General features: G+C 42.4%; 1 protein-coding gene across 2 annotated transcripts in view; it reads left to right on the top strand.

The window, feature by feature from the left end:
- The window catches only part of fstl5 (follistatin-like 5), a 137,227-nt gene that overhangs the window by 53,573 nt on the left and 67,666 nt on the right, over positions 1–15,988 (top strand). The gene's annotated exons all lie outside the window — the stretch shown is intronic.

The raw sequence follows: 15,988 nt of genomic DNA on the forward strand, positions 1-15,988 counted from the left end.
TCAAAACCAAGACAAAGTTTATTTGTAAGCCACTGGAACATCATAGACAGTTAAACTGACATGACCTTGAATTTACAAAAAGTATATCCTTAAGCAATGGCTGAGAATCTACTACACAAAAAAGGTCTATAAAAATGTAACCTCAAAAACCAACAGCTCTTCAAGATGAAAGGCAATTGTACAGTATTTTACTTCAAAGGTAAATGCAACTGAACTGTACTGGGAGCTGGTGCCCACTCATGGCACACTTTGAGAATCATTGGTCTCCTATACGTGGTTCAAATTAATTAGCGATCAAACAAATATATCTAGAGCAACTTTATCTTTCAAGGAGCTTTTGAAACAGGTCAACATTATGAGAAAATGGATGCTTTGAACCAAAATATCAGACTTCCTGTTTCTTTTTGGTCTTGGTTTCTTGAGACTTGTTTTGAGGCTTTAGTCATGCTAGAGAGTACACCAAATTTCATGTTTTTAAATTGTGTTTGACTGTACAGCTTTCGGTCAAAGTTTTGAACCCCTGTAGCGCAATTTTTTTTTCCCCAATCCAAAATGTCCACAAGCACCTTGCAGCAAACACGGTTTTGATAACAGTACGTGCTGGTGCTCCCAATGCCTCAAACTGAATCCCTTCAAAAAATATAGATATATCTAAATGATCGTGACCAGATGAATAAATCATCATGTTTTAATCCGCAATGATGCAGATGTGCTTTGCCTCTATCATAGATACCCCACAGCCGTGTGTATTCGCAAACATAGAATGCCCAAAACAACACATTATGCGGAGAGCAAGACATTTGTACTGCGGCGTTTCTATGGGCTTTCCATATTCTCAGTCCCCCTCTGGTACTTTACATAGCCTGCAATCTAAAAGACATGCATAAATACATAAGGCGAGCTATTAACATACTACATGAGAGTGGAATCCCAGATGGAATATTATGTTGAAAGGACGGAGGCGTTTAGCATCCGAGAGGTGCTGCTACTATTGGTTTTGAAGCAGCACAGCCACACTAGACTTTTTCTGTTCTGTTAGTCGAGGTGGAGGATGTGGCATGCTCATGCCACTCTTTACCACTCTGTGCTCAGACAGTATGAGGTGAGGTCTATTTTATTTTATGCAGCCGGAAAAAGGGGAGGGGCAGGGCAAAATAGGTGATTTTAGTTGAGGCGAATATTTGTTCAGTTGGTCGATTGACGTGCTTTGTCTTTTGAATACATATATTTATTAATTTTTTTGTTTGTTTGTTTGGAGAGGTAAATATGGCTATTTGAGGGGAGATATTATTTATGCACCTAGTTGTCATACAATGTCAATACAATGAGTTTTGGTCAAATTAGTTGTAGACAAAATGATGGATGGCAAAACAATTGATCTGAGGTGAGGTAAGTATTTGTTCAATTGTTCGATCATCATGAATTGTCTTTTGATTTATTTTTTGGGGGGAGAGGGAAAGTACGGTACATTTATTTGAGGTGTGTGTGTGTGTGTGTGTGTGTGTGTGTGTGTGTGTGTGTGTGTGTGTGTGTGTGTGTGTGTGTGTGTGTGTGTGTGTGTACAAACACGGACATGGCTGAATGCTGCATGACTGCATCGAATGGTGCAGATGCAATAGATCCAAAACAACATTGATGAAGAACAGTAATTAGGATCTTCCGATAAACATGCTGCTTCAAACTCCCATGGCAGCACCAACAAGAACATCAACAACAAGAAGCAGAGGCCTCTGGAGAGCCTCCGCCATAACAAGGCGTCTGTCTGTCTGTCCCGATGGAGCTGGAGTGTGCGGCGGGGGGGGCTTGTTCTCCTTTAATGACTTTGGCATTTGATAGTTAATTATGAGGTCATCCTGTAGGCTTTGTCTCCCGTGTAACAATGATTTCACAGTTGGCTTGAGGAGGTTGTGTTTTTATGTACTTTATCCTTCATTCGTGTTGCTCTGGACTTTTAAAATGGGCAGATGGACCAGAAGAGACAAAAAAAAGAGAAATCAAAGAGAGAAAAAGAGAGAGAGAGAGAGAGAGATGCATATTGTTTCATTATTTTTTATTACATGATTTTTCATCCATCCATCCATGCATTTTCTGATCCGCTTTATCCTCACAAGTGTCGCGGGGGGTGCTGGAGCCTATCCCAGCTGTCTTCGGGCAGTAGGCGGGGGACACCCTGAACCGGTTGCCAGCCAATCGCCGGGCACACAAAGATGAACAACCATCCTCGCTCATACTCACACCTAGGGATAATTTGGAGTGTTCCATTTGGAATGTGGGAGGAAACCGGAGTACCCGGAGAAAACCCATGCAGGCCCGGGGAGAACATGCAAACTTCTCACGGGGAGGCCGGAGCTGGAATTGAACCCAGTACCCTAACCACTGGACCACTGGGCTGCCCCATTATTTTTCAAATATTATTAACATTGTACTTTACATAATTTCACTGAATTGTTTGTCATTAAAATATTGTAAAAAGTGTAATGATGAATTTTTGACAGTTAAATATTTTCCTTAGTTTTTTTTTAATTAAGCTATTTTACAACTATTACATTATTATCAAATATAATTGTAACTTCCAATGAAATTATTATTTTTTATTATTTATTGTCAAGAAACCAATTCCATTACTATTTAATTAACATCCATCCATTTTCCGATCCGCTTTATCCTCACAAGGGTTGCGTGGCGTGCTGGAGCCTATCCCAGCTGTCTGCGGGCAGTAGGTGGGGGACACCCTGAACCGGTTGCCAGCCAATCGCACGGAGCACATATTGACAAACAACCATTTGTGCTTACAATCACACTAAGGGACGATTTAGAATGTTCCATTAGCCTGCCATGCATGTTTTTGGAACGTGGAAAGAAACCGGAGTATACAGAGAAAACCCACACAGGCACGGGGAGAACATGCAAACTCCACACAGGAAGGCCGGAGCTGGAATTGAACCCTGCACCCATGAGGCCAACGTACTAACCAGTCGACACCGGGCCGCCTTAATCATATTATTCAATACTAAATCACTTCTCTATCAATACTTTTTTGTTAATCACAATAATTCAACAATTACTGTAAAAATAACATCCAAATGAATGTGACGTATTTGAATAAAAATGTAATGGAAGACATTTTAAATATTACAAGAAATGAAATGTGTGTACGGATTAAAGCCCACTATTTACTTCTTTATCCGGGGGGAAAAAAAAAAATCAACGAATGTCATGCTCAATCTTCATGAAAATAATAAGAAACTTTTGCCCCATCACTGTGCATTTAGAGATGGCATATGGATGTTCACATTGTTGTCAGCCGGTCAGACTTTCCTCTTCTTTTTGCTTGAATGAATATATCATGCATTAATTTGACACACCTTTGATGTGCACTTGCTGGCAAAAGAAAATACACGTAGCATTCTAAATCATTTACACTTTACATCTCAGTCTGACAAGCATGCAATCTTATTTGCTTGCAGGCTGATGCAGGTCGGACAACGGGTGTGTGCGTTTGCCTACGTGATCAATGAGTATACAGAGAAAACCCACACAGGCACGGGGAGAACATGCAAACTCCACACAGGAAGGCCGGAGCTGGAATTGAACCCTGCACCCATGAGGCCAACGTACTAACCAGTCGACACCGGGCCGCCTTAATCATATTATTCAATACTAAATCACTTCTCTATCAATACTTTTTTGTTAATCACAATAATTCAACAATTACTGTAAAAATAACATCCAAATGAATGTGACGTATTTGAATAAAAATGTAATGGAAGACATTTTAAATATTACAAGAAATGAAATGTGTGTACGGATTAAAGCCCACTATTTACTTCTTTATCCGGGGGAAAAAAAAAAATCAACGAATGTCATGCTCAATCTTCATGAAAATAATAAGAAACTTTTGCCCCATCACTGTGCATTTAGAGATGGCATATGGATGTTCACATTGTTGTCAGCCGGTCAGACTTTCCTCTTCTTTTTGCTTGAATGAATATATCATGCATTAATTTGACACACCTTTGATGTGCACTTGCTGGCAAAAGAAAATACACGTAGCATTCTAAATCATTTACACTTTACATCTCAGTCTGACAAGCATGCAATCTTATTTGCTTGCAGGCTGATGCAGGTCGGACAACGGGTGTGTGCGTTTGCCTACGTGATCAATATGCTTATTTATAGCACGCCGGGCTTGAGACCTCGCCATATCGATTTGCATGTTCATTACAGGCCGCGGAATGGGCCCATTATTCCTCGCGCCGAGACCAAACAATCATATGACAAATTGGCCGATTAAGCATCTTCGATGCTTGTTCCCTCCCTGAAGCACCGAATGAGACGCTCATGACGTCGAGGCACACGATTCATCGACATTCATTACAGGGAAACTCTGTGGAGGATTAACAAGCACGTAAGATTTCATTGAGTCTGCAGGCAATGTTTTGAGACATTTTTAACAGTATTAACTGTCATGAAAGTTTCAAAGGATGTTCAAGTGTCTTCAAGGAGTCTGCATTGTTGAAATTGCAAGCAAGATTCGAATGTCGCTTCACGTCATTCATCCCTCCCTCCCTCGCTCGAGTCTGACTAAAGCCACGCCCCCTCACTAACATGCGCGAGTGTGATTGACAACCTTGGCCATGCATAATAGCATGCCATTTTGAAAGTGCGTAGTCATGATAAATAGTCAAACACAGCAGATATCCAGCTTCAACAGAAAAGCAGCTCTAGCAAAGCTGAGCTAGCATTAGCAGTGTCAACACGCCAATGTGAACCAGGGCTGCTACGTTGGTAGCATGATTAATTTGGAATAACACTGAACGTTAAATATTGTTGTTGCTTTGATGGTGTGTGAAGTGCAATTTTATTTGTTTCGTTGATCGAACCTCTTGACAAAACTTAAGAAGCAGCAGAACAGTGACTGCTTTGGTGTTCACCAATCTCTTGTCGCTCTTGACGGAACCTCTTTTGATGTCACCGAAATAAAAATGAAAATAAGAAAAAGCAATGCATGCTTGCCGAACTGAGCTAAGGTGCGATCTTGGAGGTGTATTTTCCCCATCCAAAATTTCAGCCCAACTCTGAACTTCTGAACTGAACAATATACGACCTATTCAACTGAAAATGTTTTGTGCTACTTTAGAGGCATCATCGTGTCGCAAAAATAGCTGAAGAAAAAGCGTGATGTCAGTTCAAAGGTTTGTTCAACTTTTGAAGTGGCTTAGTTTTCTCTGAAATGTGTTGCTGTTTTTGTATATACTTACTGTATGTATTCATTGTGCTTGTGAGAGGAGCTCAGAGGAGGAGCTACCTGCATGTTTTTTTCATAAGCATTCCATTATTGATTGAATAATAACTATGACTGCCACACCAAATGATAAATGTCCTGTTCTCTAATTTTGATGCTTTGAGTTTTGCTTCACATGACACGGCTGGTGGATTTAATATTTGTTTTATGTATTCATTGTGCTAGCGGGAGGTGCTACGGTGAGGAGCTAAGCTAACCCCTGGCTGTGCAATTTGCATGAAATGACTGCGACGTGCCGCTGTGTGTTTGTCAGTTTGTTTTTTCTTTTGTTATGTGAGCAGCTTGTAGGTATTTGTTTTGACGTATACCGTTTTAAAAACGCTTTAGCGTTCCGCTGCTCGTCTCTTTGCTACCGCACACTTGAGGAGGAGGGAAGAAAGAGAGCTTCGGCTGGGTCACCGTAGCGTGGGCCTCTTCTCATATCAAAGCTATGAATAGTCCACTCCACACCGTCCCCATCGCAACCTTCCCTGTACGACTTTCTTCCCGTGTGATTTAACTATACTCAGGGACTCAAGTGTGACCTTTCTTATACCTTTCATAAAATTATCATGAGACCGTATTAAAAGTTCCCCACTTATCAGAGCATGAGTGCAAATCGCCACGGAGACCACGTCGAAAGTCCAAGTTACTAAGCATGCTTTCAGGACAGGTCTAATAACATTGATAACAACACAATAGGCTGAGCTTTATGGAAGGTTGAGCATTTAAATAGTCGTTAATTGAATTAAAATGTGAAATCCATCAAATTGTCATCAAAGATTACATTGTGAAAGATAATGTTCACTCATTATTTGTTCAGCCTTTTTAATGAGCATTTTTCAATTGACCAATATATATGTTTCAGGACATTTGTCATTATTCAATGGCAGTTTTATTTGTCTAATGAACTTGATTTGACTCTTTCATTCTCCTAACACTTTTTAATTGCCATTTTGATTCATGTAATTGATTTGTTATTCATTTAATTGCATTTTGATGGATGTTATTGCCTTTATAATTGTTTCATTGATCAATTAACAGCATTTTTTAAAATAAAGTAGCAGTTATATTTACTTCAGACAGCTTTTATTTACCTCGACGTTCATATTTATTTAATGACATGTATTTACTTGACAACTTTTTTCTTTTTACAGAATTTTCATTTTTAAATGTCAATATGTATTTAAGTTCTCTTTGATTTGTTTGTTAGCATTTTCTTGCATTGTTAACATTTAATCACTGAATGAGATTTGTAATTATTTACTGCCATTTTTAATGATTTATTCATTCATTCATTCATTTTCCAATCCGCTCATCTTCACAAGGGTAGCGGGGGGTGCTGGAGCCTATCCCAGCTGTCTTTGGTCAGTAGGCGGGGGACACCCTGAACCGGTTGCCAGCCAATCACAGGGCACACAGAAACGAACAACCATTCGTGCTCACTTTCACACCTAGGGACAATTTGGAGTGTTCAGTCAGCCTGCCATGCATGTTTTTGGAATGTGGGCAGAGTACCCGGAGAAAACCCACGCACGCATGGGGAGAACATGCAAACTCCACACAGGGAGGCCGGAGCTAGAATGGATGTCCCCTGCCTACTGCCCGAAGACGGTTGGGATAGGCTCCAGGACCCCACGGAAACCTTATGAAGATAAGGCCAAACAAAAAAGATAGTGTGTTTCCGGTAACATGAAATTTCAGCATAGGGTCGGTAGGCCGAAGGCGGCGAGAGAGTTGGGTGCCCGGAGGCTGGGTGTTCGGTTCCAAGGTCGGCCGGGTCGCGATGGCACCGGCGGGGAGAGATCCCTGACGCCGGCCACGGCCCGGCCTGGACTAGAGTTGCGTAGACTAGGCGGACGGTGCGTCGCACCGACCGACCCCACGCTCGACACCGACCCCTACCCCCGCGACGCCCGCAACGCCCCCGCCACCGTCCGCGGCTGTCGCCGCCGCCACCTATTTCGTTTTATCCCCGCTCCGGACTCGGGGGGCCGGGGCGATCAATTAGTTCGCTGAATTTTTTCGATACATCAATGGATGCTATTTTCTTAACATTACATTGCGAGCATGCGACTGTAACACAGAAAACGCGGTTTAGACTGTCGTCGTAGATCGCGGCCGCCGCCATGATTCAATGTTGTTGACAGGCGACAGGGCAAACGACGCACGCGCTCAACGTGAAGATCGCGAGAGTTTGCACCGATGCAAACCCTCTACACAAAAATCTAGAGGGTTGTTTGAAAAAAAATGCCGACCGTAAAGTTTTTTTTCGACGTAGAAATTCTCGGTCGGTCGGGTTACCGGAAACACACTACTTTTTTTTCTCCGCCTAAAGCGGATTGGAAAATGGATGGATGGATGATGGATTTCTTTAATGGGTGGCCCAGTGGTCAACTGGTTCGCGCATTGGCCTCATAGTGCAGAGGTGCAGGGTTTCATTCCGGCTCCGGCCTTGTCTGTGTGTCTTTTCTCCGGCTACTCTGGTTTCCTCCCACATTCCCAAACATGTGTGGCAGGTTAATGGAACACTCTCAATTGTCCCTAGGCGTGAGTGTGGGTGCGGATGTTTGTTCATCTGTGTGTGCCTTGTGAGTGGCTGGCAACCAGTTTGGGGGGTCCCCCCGCCTACTGCCCAAAGACAGCTGGGATAGGTTCCAGCACGCCCCGCGACCCTTGTGAGGATAAAGCGGATCGGAAAATGGATGGATGGATGGATGGATGGATGGATGATCTATTTAGCTGTCTTTATATGCGTTTGATATTTGAAGCCCTTTTGCAAAACTTTGCCACTTTGTCTTCTTTTTTTCCCCCTCTTCTTTTGGGCACCATTGCAGTCCTCCAGCTGGCCATGCTCGCTTTATTACTGTGATGTATTATCTGCATTCGGGGGTGTTTTGAGGCTTTTTAAGAAACATTGCCTGGAAAAAAAAAAATTCTGACTAAAATCAGTCTGATGTTGTTCATCAATATCTGTGAGCAGTATTGATCAAATACTGTGACCTGTGTTAAGAAACACCAAAAAAAAAAAAAAAAAAAAAAACTGCATTAAGCTGTCATCTTTTGGTGTGAAATGTCTAATATTGCGCTCAGAAAAGATGCATCACAATGTATGATGTCCGTGTGTTCACTCTTGCAAGGCATCTGCAACGGCATCGATTGCACTGATAACAATGCTGAAAGGGGAGCAGAAGGTGAGCTATTTAATGGGTGCCAAAAAGATCCAATACACGACCGTGGAGCCTTTTCTGACAGATGCCAAAGAAGGTCTGCCCCTCTTTGGCATCTGTCTGCCCAAGAAGTAGTCCTCTACTTCTACTATCTTAGCCGCGCTCACACCAGGCTGAAAATAGTTTGGGAGTTTTCACTTTTATCATTCCGTTTTGACATTTTTTATTCAATGGAGTTAGTTTTACTTACTTTTTAGAGCAAGTCTGTTAGTTTTAATTAGTTTTTGTTTTTGTAAATGTTTAGTTTTTACTGGCTTTGTGCTTAGTTTTAGCATTTTTAATAGACGGAATATTTGTTAAGTGCGAGATAGAAAATTTAAATAAACTACACATCTCAAAAAACTGTTTGACATTCCTTCTTCTGTACTGATTTACATAAGTACCGAAATAAATACGAGTAAATATATATAACACAGTTTAAATCAACCCAGGTAGCTTAGATATGTTTTTAATTGACAGGGACAAAACCGAAGAACTTTTTCACTCTAATTGTAGCTATGTTTCGTTACTTAACATGTAGTTTCAGTGACTTTTCTATAAACATAATGCATTTTCATTTTTATTTCATTCCTTTTCATTAACGGTAATGACTTCTTCCCACACAGGGGGCCAACTTTGCCTCGCCCATGTAAAATTGTGTGACTCCGCAATCTTAATTGGATCCATCTCGTCGGTGTGCCCAAGAGTGCCATAGAAAGGGAAGGCCATAGCAAGAGAAAATGTCGCAGCGATACCACGGCCTAGCTCAAGTCACCTGTCTAATTATGTGTGGCAAGGAGGGCTAGTCCAGCAGACCTGGATACAGCTGGGTCGAGGCTGTATCCAGGTCAACAGGACGGTAAAATATTGGCCTCCAGAAGGAGCATTCATTGGTCTTGCCGGATGAATGCTTGGAAATCGAAATGTTTCCTGATGTATGGAGTCATCTGCCGTATTGGCAGCCATCTCGGCCACGTTGCCCTCCCACTTGGCAGCGGCAGGACGACAAAGTAATTTATCTACGAGCAGCACTCCGGGAAGGCAGGATGTCGAGTCCCTCAGGACATGGCCTTGGAACAAACACCCCATGAAATGAATGCAATGACCCCTATTTCCCTGATGAAAATACACATTACAGATACAGTTTCTTCCATTATATTCTGTTATATTGAAACCAAATGGAAGAAATATACAGTACACATCTGAACATAGGATGTTTCAAGACTGGGTGGCTAGCGCGTCGAGCTCACAGTGCAGAGGTACCGGGTTCAATTCCAGCTACGGCCTCCCTGTGTGGAGTTTGCATGTTCACCCCATGCGTGCGTGGGTTTTCTCCGGATACTCCGCCCACATTCCAAAAACATGCATGGCAGGCTCATTGAACACTCTACTTTGTCCCTAGGTGTGAGTGTGAGCGTGGATGGTTGTTCGTGTCTGTGTGCCCTGCAATTGGCTGGCAACTGGTTCAGGGTGTCCCCGGGCCCCGCCCACTGCCCGAAGACAGCTGAGATAGGCTCCAGCACCCCCTGCAACCCTTGTGAGGATAAGCGGATTGGAAAATGTATGGATGGATGTTTCAATACTGGATATTGAAAAGAGTGGTAAAAACAGCTCAACGGTGTTCGTAATTAAGCTTGTTGTGGTGAATTTTTGGTTCAGTTTCAGCCACATCACACCCCAGATAAATATCATATTTTGTAATTTGTCATTTTTATTTGTTTTATTATGTGCTGAGAGATTTCCGGTCAGTTGGAGCAGAAAATAAAAATTGACCAAAAGTCGTGCGGATATGGCAACGAAGATATGAATATAACAGCTGGAACCGAGTGTGTGGGTGGGGGTATTCATGGTGGGGTCTTATATTGATGTTTTGTCATGACTTGTATGACATTGTACGGAAGAGGATTAGGGCCAACGAAGAAAAAAAAAAAAACAAGGTTGGCAAGATTCTCACTTTTATCTCAGAATTCTTACTTTAAAGTCAGAATTCTGACTTTAATATATTAATTCTACCGTTTAAAATGTGTGCACTGGAGAATCTCATGTTTTCCCATAAAAACACACTGTTGTCAAAAGATTCATAACGCGGTTAATTATCACCTGATCGGTAATTTTTCTTTCAGAAGATTTTTTTTGTGATCTCAAACCTTCAAACGGTTTATGATGTATTCATTGTGTGAGTAAAAGGAGCTGCACACAACTCTGGCTGTGTGATTTACTGTATGTGGCATGACATTGTGACATGCATGTTCTCGTTTCGCTGCTTTTGGTTTCGCGTCACACGATGTGGTCGTGGGCAGGAGTGGCGAGCGTGTCTGCCTGACACTATTTTGGTTCCAGTTTAAATATTGCCTCCGGCCTTGCTGTGTGGAGTTTGTGTTTATTCCCCACTTAGATGTTGAACTGTCTTTGTTTTTATTTTTCAGATTGTTACTATCTACAGCACTTGCCGCGATGGATGTTTTGAAAGTGCTCTATAAATGAAGCTGAGTTGAGTTGAGTAATCTGGATTTTGCTCTGGCGTCCTTCCGCATTTCAAAAACTTGCACGCGAGCTTCAGTTGACAACTCGATAAATTTCCAAAATCGTGCATGGTTGTTTGCGTCGATTGTGCTGGCGACCAGTCCCGAATGCAGCCTACTTCTCTCGCCCAACATGAGCTGGGTCAGCCGCAAGCGTAATGAGAAGGAGCGCTAAGCAGATGCCAGATAGCTGGGCAGCCATGCAGTTGACCGAATTCCACATGAAGTTCATTTTGCTAGCAAGAGGAGCTATGAGAAGGAGCTGCACGCTCCTCTGACTGTGTGATTTACATGACATCTCTGTTTTTATTCACCCAAAGGTGGTGCATGAGAGTGGGTGTTATGTTGGCACATTGTTTACCGGGGGTTTGGGGGTGAACATCTCCAGCTCTGGCTGCACATGGGAGGGCATTTCAGAGTCTCCAATACCACCAAAAACATTTTTAAGGAGCTACTGGTATTCACTTTATTTTAGGAAGCGTGGTAACCCCACTCACAAAACAACCTTGGCAGAGGTGATAGAATATAAAAGCCATGGCTGCCGAGATGGTGATGCTTCACCTTTGTGTCAGATTGACAGCTTTAGGAGCCGATCAATGAAGGCTGAGGAGGATGCCACATGCGGCGCAGTAGATCTATGGGATTATATCACTTTACACTTAGATGGATGGTGATGATGATGCCTTGAGAGGGTGTGAATGTGTGTGTGTGTGTGTGTGTGTGTGTGTGTGTGTGTGTGTGTGTGTGTGTGTGTGTGTGTGTGTGCGCGCGCGCGAGCAAAAAGCCAACAGTGGTGTTTTCACTGTGTGAATACAAATGATTGCCAAAAATATCATAAATGTTTTAGTAAGTGCGATTACTGTACACTGATGAATATTATGCCAACATCAAATTACATGAATATATCGCAGACAAACGCAGTGTATTCAGTGTCATAGCACTTTACATAAGAACTTGTGAAGTTGTTTTGGTTGTCATCAAGAAAACCTTTGGAAAATGACTCGATCAGCTCTGAACAGGAAACTGGAAAAAAAAGATGATTCATTGCATGCGATGTGATACGATTCAATTACCCGGGAAGTTACATTTTAAAGTGGAACGATTCTATTCAGCTGTAGCGGTAATCTATCAAATACTCCTTATGAGGTCAGTCAAGCCAATTTTGAATTCTGGGATTTTGTTAAACTTTCCGTGCAGCTGAGTTCTGGGTTCCACTTAGAGGTAAGATCGGACGGCTTGAGCCCGAGCTCGACCCCACCCAACGGGTCGGGCCTAAAATGTCAATCATTGCTTCGGGTTCGGGTCAGGTTGGGCCGGGCTTCTCTCTCGCTGACTTTTTTTTTTTTTCGTTTCGAGGCCGTCAATAGTTTTGGCCACGAGAGACCGTGGTTCGCAAAATAACAGAAGTCGCCTCATCACAACACGTACTGTACTAAACTCTTGCAATGACAATTCAAAGAACTCCTTCCTGTCTCTGTCTATTATCCAGCCGTGATTGTTCTTCTTTGTCTCTCTGCTTCTCTCTCTTAAAGTGCCGCGCTAGATTCTTAAGGACATACTGCTGCTGTGGTTAATGGCCCAATTTTCAAACCGTCAAAATGACGGACGGCCTTAAATTTTTCCTGCAACTCTTAAAAAAAATCCGTCAACGATGGAAAATTGTCGGCAAATGTACCCTCTGCAGAAACAGAAATACGTGTTTAAAAGATGTAAATATTTATACAGACTTGTTTAACTTAGATTTCGTGACAAAAGACAGGCTTTCATTTGTTATCACAAATCACCCCTCCTCCTCCCGAGTCATCACAAATAAAATCGGAAATGTCGGGTTTGCTTCGGGCTCGGGCCTGCAAATCAAGTTAATTGGTCGGGCTCGGGCCGGGTTGGGTTTAAATACCAGCGGGCCGGGTCGGGTCGGGCTGGGTTTTTTTGGCCCGATCTTACCTCTAGTTGCACTGTATAAAGTTGCGTCTGAATTGCATGGCGTTCATGGAAATCCCTTGCTTGTCCAGCACAGGGGTGAACCTTAATTAAGTCTTTAAATCAAGTGCCGACCATGTGACACTTCATCCCAGGAATGATTCTATCTCCCACTGAGAAGCTAGCGTGTTGTTATTTGTGGTGCAAGAAACACGAACCTGTGCTCTACGCCACTGTTTATGTTTCAGTCCCTTCAGGTACCAATAAAAGTTATTTATAGTAATCAACACACGGCACTTTGATGGCGTCTGATCTGCTTTACGAGGCGTCACAGTCAAAGCCGCAGTGAAAGATGTTGCTCGGGTGTTTGTACAAGTGAACACAAGTGGCTGAAGGGAGCCAGCTAAAGTACAGTCGTCAACGAGTCAACTTGACACATTGTTGCTCACGACTACTGCTACCAAGAGAGGAGCACGCGACATTTCCAATGCGATGTTCTTTTAAGAAAAATAAAACATTTTGAAGATGAAGTCAGCAGAGGATGCAATCACTTCATGCCTGGCGAGTTGGCTTCCTAAAAGGGCTGATGTAAAATCAAAAATAGAAGTTTCTTGTGCAAAAGCAAATGACAAGGTAAATCATCTCGAAGGAACCGAGGTCAAATTATTCTTGTTCTGTGAGTCAAAAAATGCCTGGCATCGGCTCTCCCAATTTGAAAAAACGACTGGCATTAAATGAGTTAATATTTAGAAACTGTTGGGTTCAATGTTTATTTTGGCGCAAATTCAACTTTCATGTGGAATGCATTTTAATGGAATCATTCAAGTATTTTTTAATTTTCCTTTATTGAGTGTTAGGTTCAAATTGTTCAATATTTTATCGTGGCTTAGAAATATGGTCTCTTTCAAATTATAATCACAATAACACTCGCATCACTACCCAAAAATTTGAAAAAAATAATTGACTGAATTTTGAAAACCCTCTGTTGTAAACATAAACTAGTGCAAAAGAACAAAGTTTCATTAAATACTCAATTATTCTGCAGTTAATTGATACATTTACTGTTCTAATCATTAAGGGACCAAAACACAAGTTTTATATATATATATATATATAAACCGGCGTGTGTGTGTGTGTGTGTGTGTGTGTGTGTGTGTGTGTATATATATATATATCTATTCTGTTCCAAGGATTTTTACTTGTTCATCTTCAATTGTGTGGTTTGTTTCTTTTAAGTGTGCGTATACTGCTTGTTTTTGCATTTGTGTTGACAGTCTTGAGAAAGAGAGAGAGAGAGAGAGAAATAAAACCTCTCATTTTTCGTGGTTAATGGGGTGCAGAAACCCCCGCAAAAGGTGGGAAGCTAAGCTCCAACCCCTTGCCGCCCCCGAATCAATGCGTCCCGGCTGTGTGGGACCATCTAAGCCTGCTTGTCTGAGATGGCACCATCAACAGGAACACGTTGCTTTCACGGCGGTAGCGGGGAGTTGGCTCGCAGCTTTGACCAGGTATCGCCTCATTTTGAAAGTTTCCCAACCTGTTCAGCTATTTTTTTAGCCACATCACAGGGAAGCAGTGACAGCTCGGACGAAGGCTGAAGTGACAGCCAAAACTGTCAGCTGAGTATGAGTTTTTTCTTTAAAACAAAAGGCCGTTGTCTGACAAAAAAGAAATCTTAAACCTATTGCAACCAAAAAGAAGACAAGATTAATGTCATAGTGCTACCCATCACCATGTTTTTCTCCAATGTAAAAACTACAGCTACACCGTCAGCGCCTCATAACTTGTTGACCACCAAGGGACATAGACATGCTGATCAGGCTAACTGAAAGTAGCTATTTCAGGCCTAGCCCAAACAATAGGCCTAATCAAGACCCAACGATAGGGAATTTAGAAATCAATGGGCCTCTTCACCATAGGGGCGTGACTAACCATCCCCACCCAGTCCTCAAATAGGCCACGCTCAGCTTTTTAGCGCAGAGTAATTTCCCGGAGTCTTCACGGAGACTTCAGGGTTGTCTACCGCTGACGAAGCTTCTGTGAGAGAAGCGAAACGTCCTTTTTTTTTTGTTTTGTTTTTTACCCACAGGTACAGATGACGACTGACAGAACCCTTTCTACAACTCAAGGAAATACAAAATGCAGATTTCAAATTTCAATTTATTAAGGCACAACCCCCCCATCCCCAACCTTTCTGACCCTCTGCGAAAAAGCACTTGCACCCTGAACATACTAATGAGTTGTGCCAACCCTGGCAGCAATAATTGAAATCAAGCATTTGCGATAATTGGTGATGAGTCTTTCACATCGCTCCGGAGGAATTTTGGCCCACTCTTCTTCTCAGAATTGCTTCAACCCCACCATATTGAAGGGTTTTCTTGCATGAGCTGCCCGTGTAAGGTCACAACACAGCATCTCAGTTGGATTCAAATCCAGACTTTGACTTGGCCACTCCAAAGCATTCATTTTGTTTTTTTAGCCTCCATATTTATATACTAATCAGACGATTTATCAGGTCTTGGAATTTTCTTCTGCCAAATATCGGAATCAGCCATAAAAATCGGGCCCGAGTCTTCAAGAGATAAGACACTGGCGCTTTTGAAGTGAACTGTAAATGTGCAGCATAACGCATTGGTTTACTGCCTAGCTCAGTTGTCACGGCCTGCACTTGCCCTTCAAGATTGCCATCAGTGACCTGCAGTTGGGGCTTGTCACCGTGCTGATGGATGGCGGGAGTGGCGGCGGCCTAGGCCACTGGCGATGCGTCCCTCCCAACTCAGTGTTCACTCTCAGCTGCTGAGTCGCAGCTTTTTTGTGTGAGAAATAAAAGACCAAGGTTGGATTTTAATAGTACCTTTGGTTACCAATTTGTGAAGCAAGCGTTGTTGCTGATTGCACTTTTGTGTGAGGTGTCTTGCCTTATCATTGTCAGATTGCATATTAAAAGGATATATATGTATGTGTGTATATATATATATATATGTCTACAGTGATCTCTCGCTTGTCACGGTTAATGGGGACCAGAACCCCCTCCGAAAGAGGAAACTACGGGA

This window comes from Hippocampus comes, unplaced genomic scaffold, assembly GCF_001891065.2.
Source record: "Hippocampus comes isolate QL1 unplaced genomic scaffold, H_comes_QL1_v1.1 scaffold202, whole genome shotgun sequence".
Classification (NCBI taxonomy): domain Eukaryota; kingdom Metazoa; phylum Chordata; class Actinopteri; order Syngnathiformes; family Syngnathidae; genus Hippocampus; species Hippocampus comes.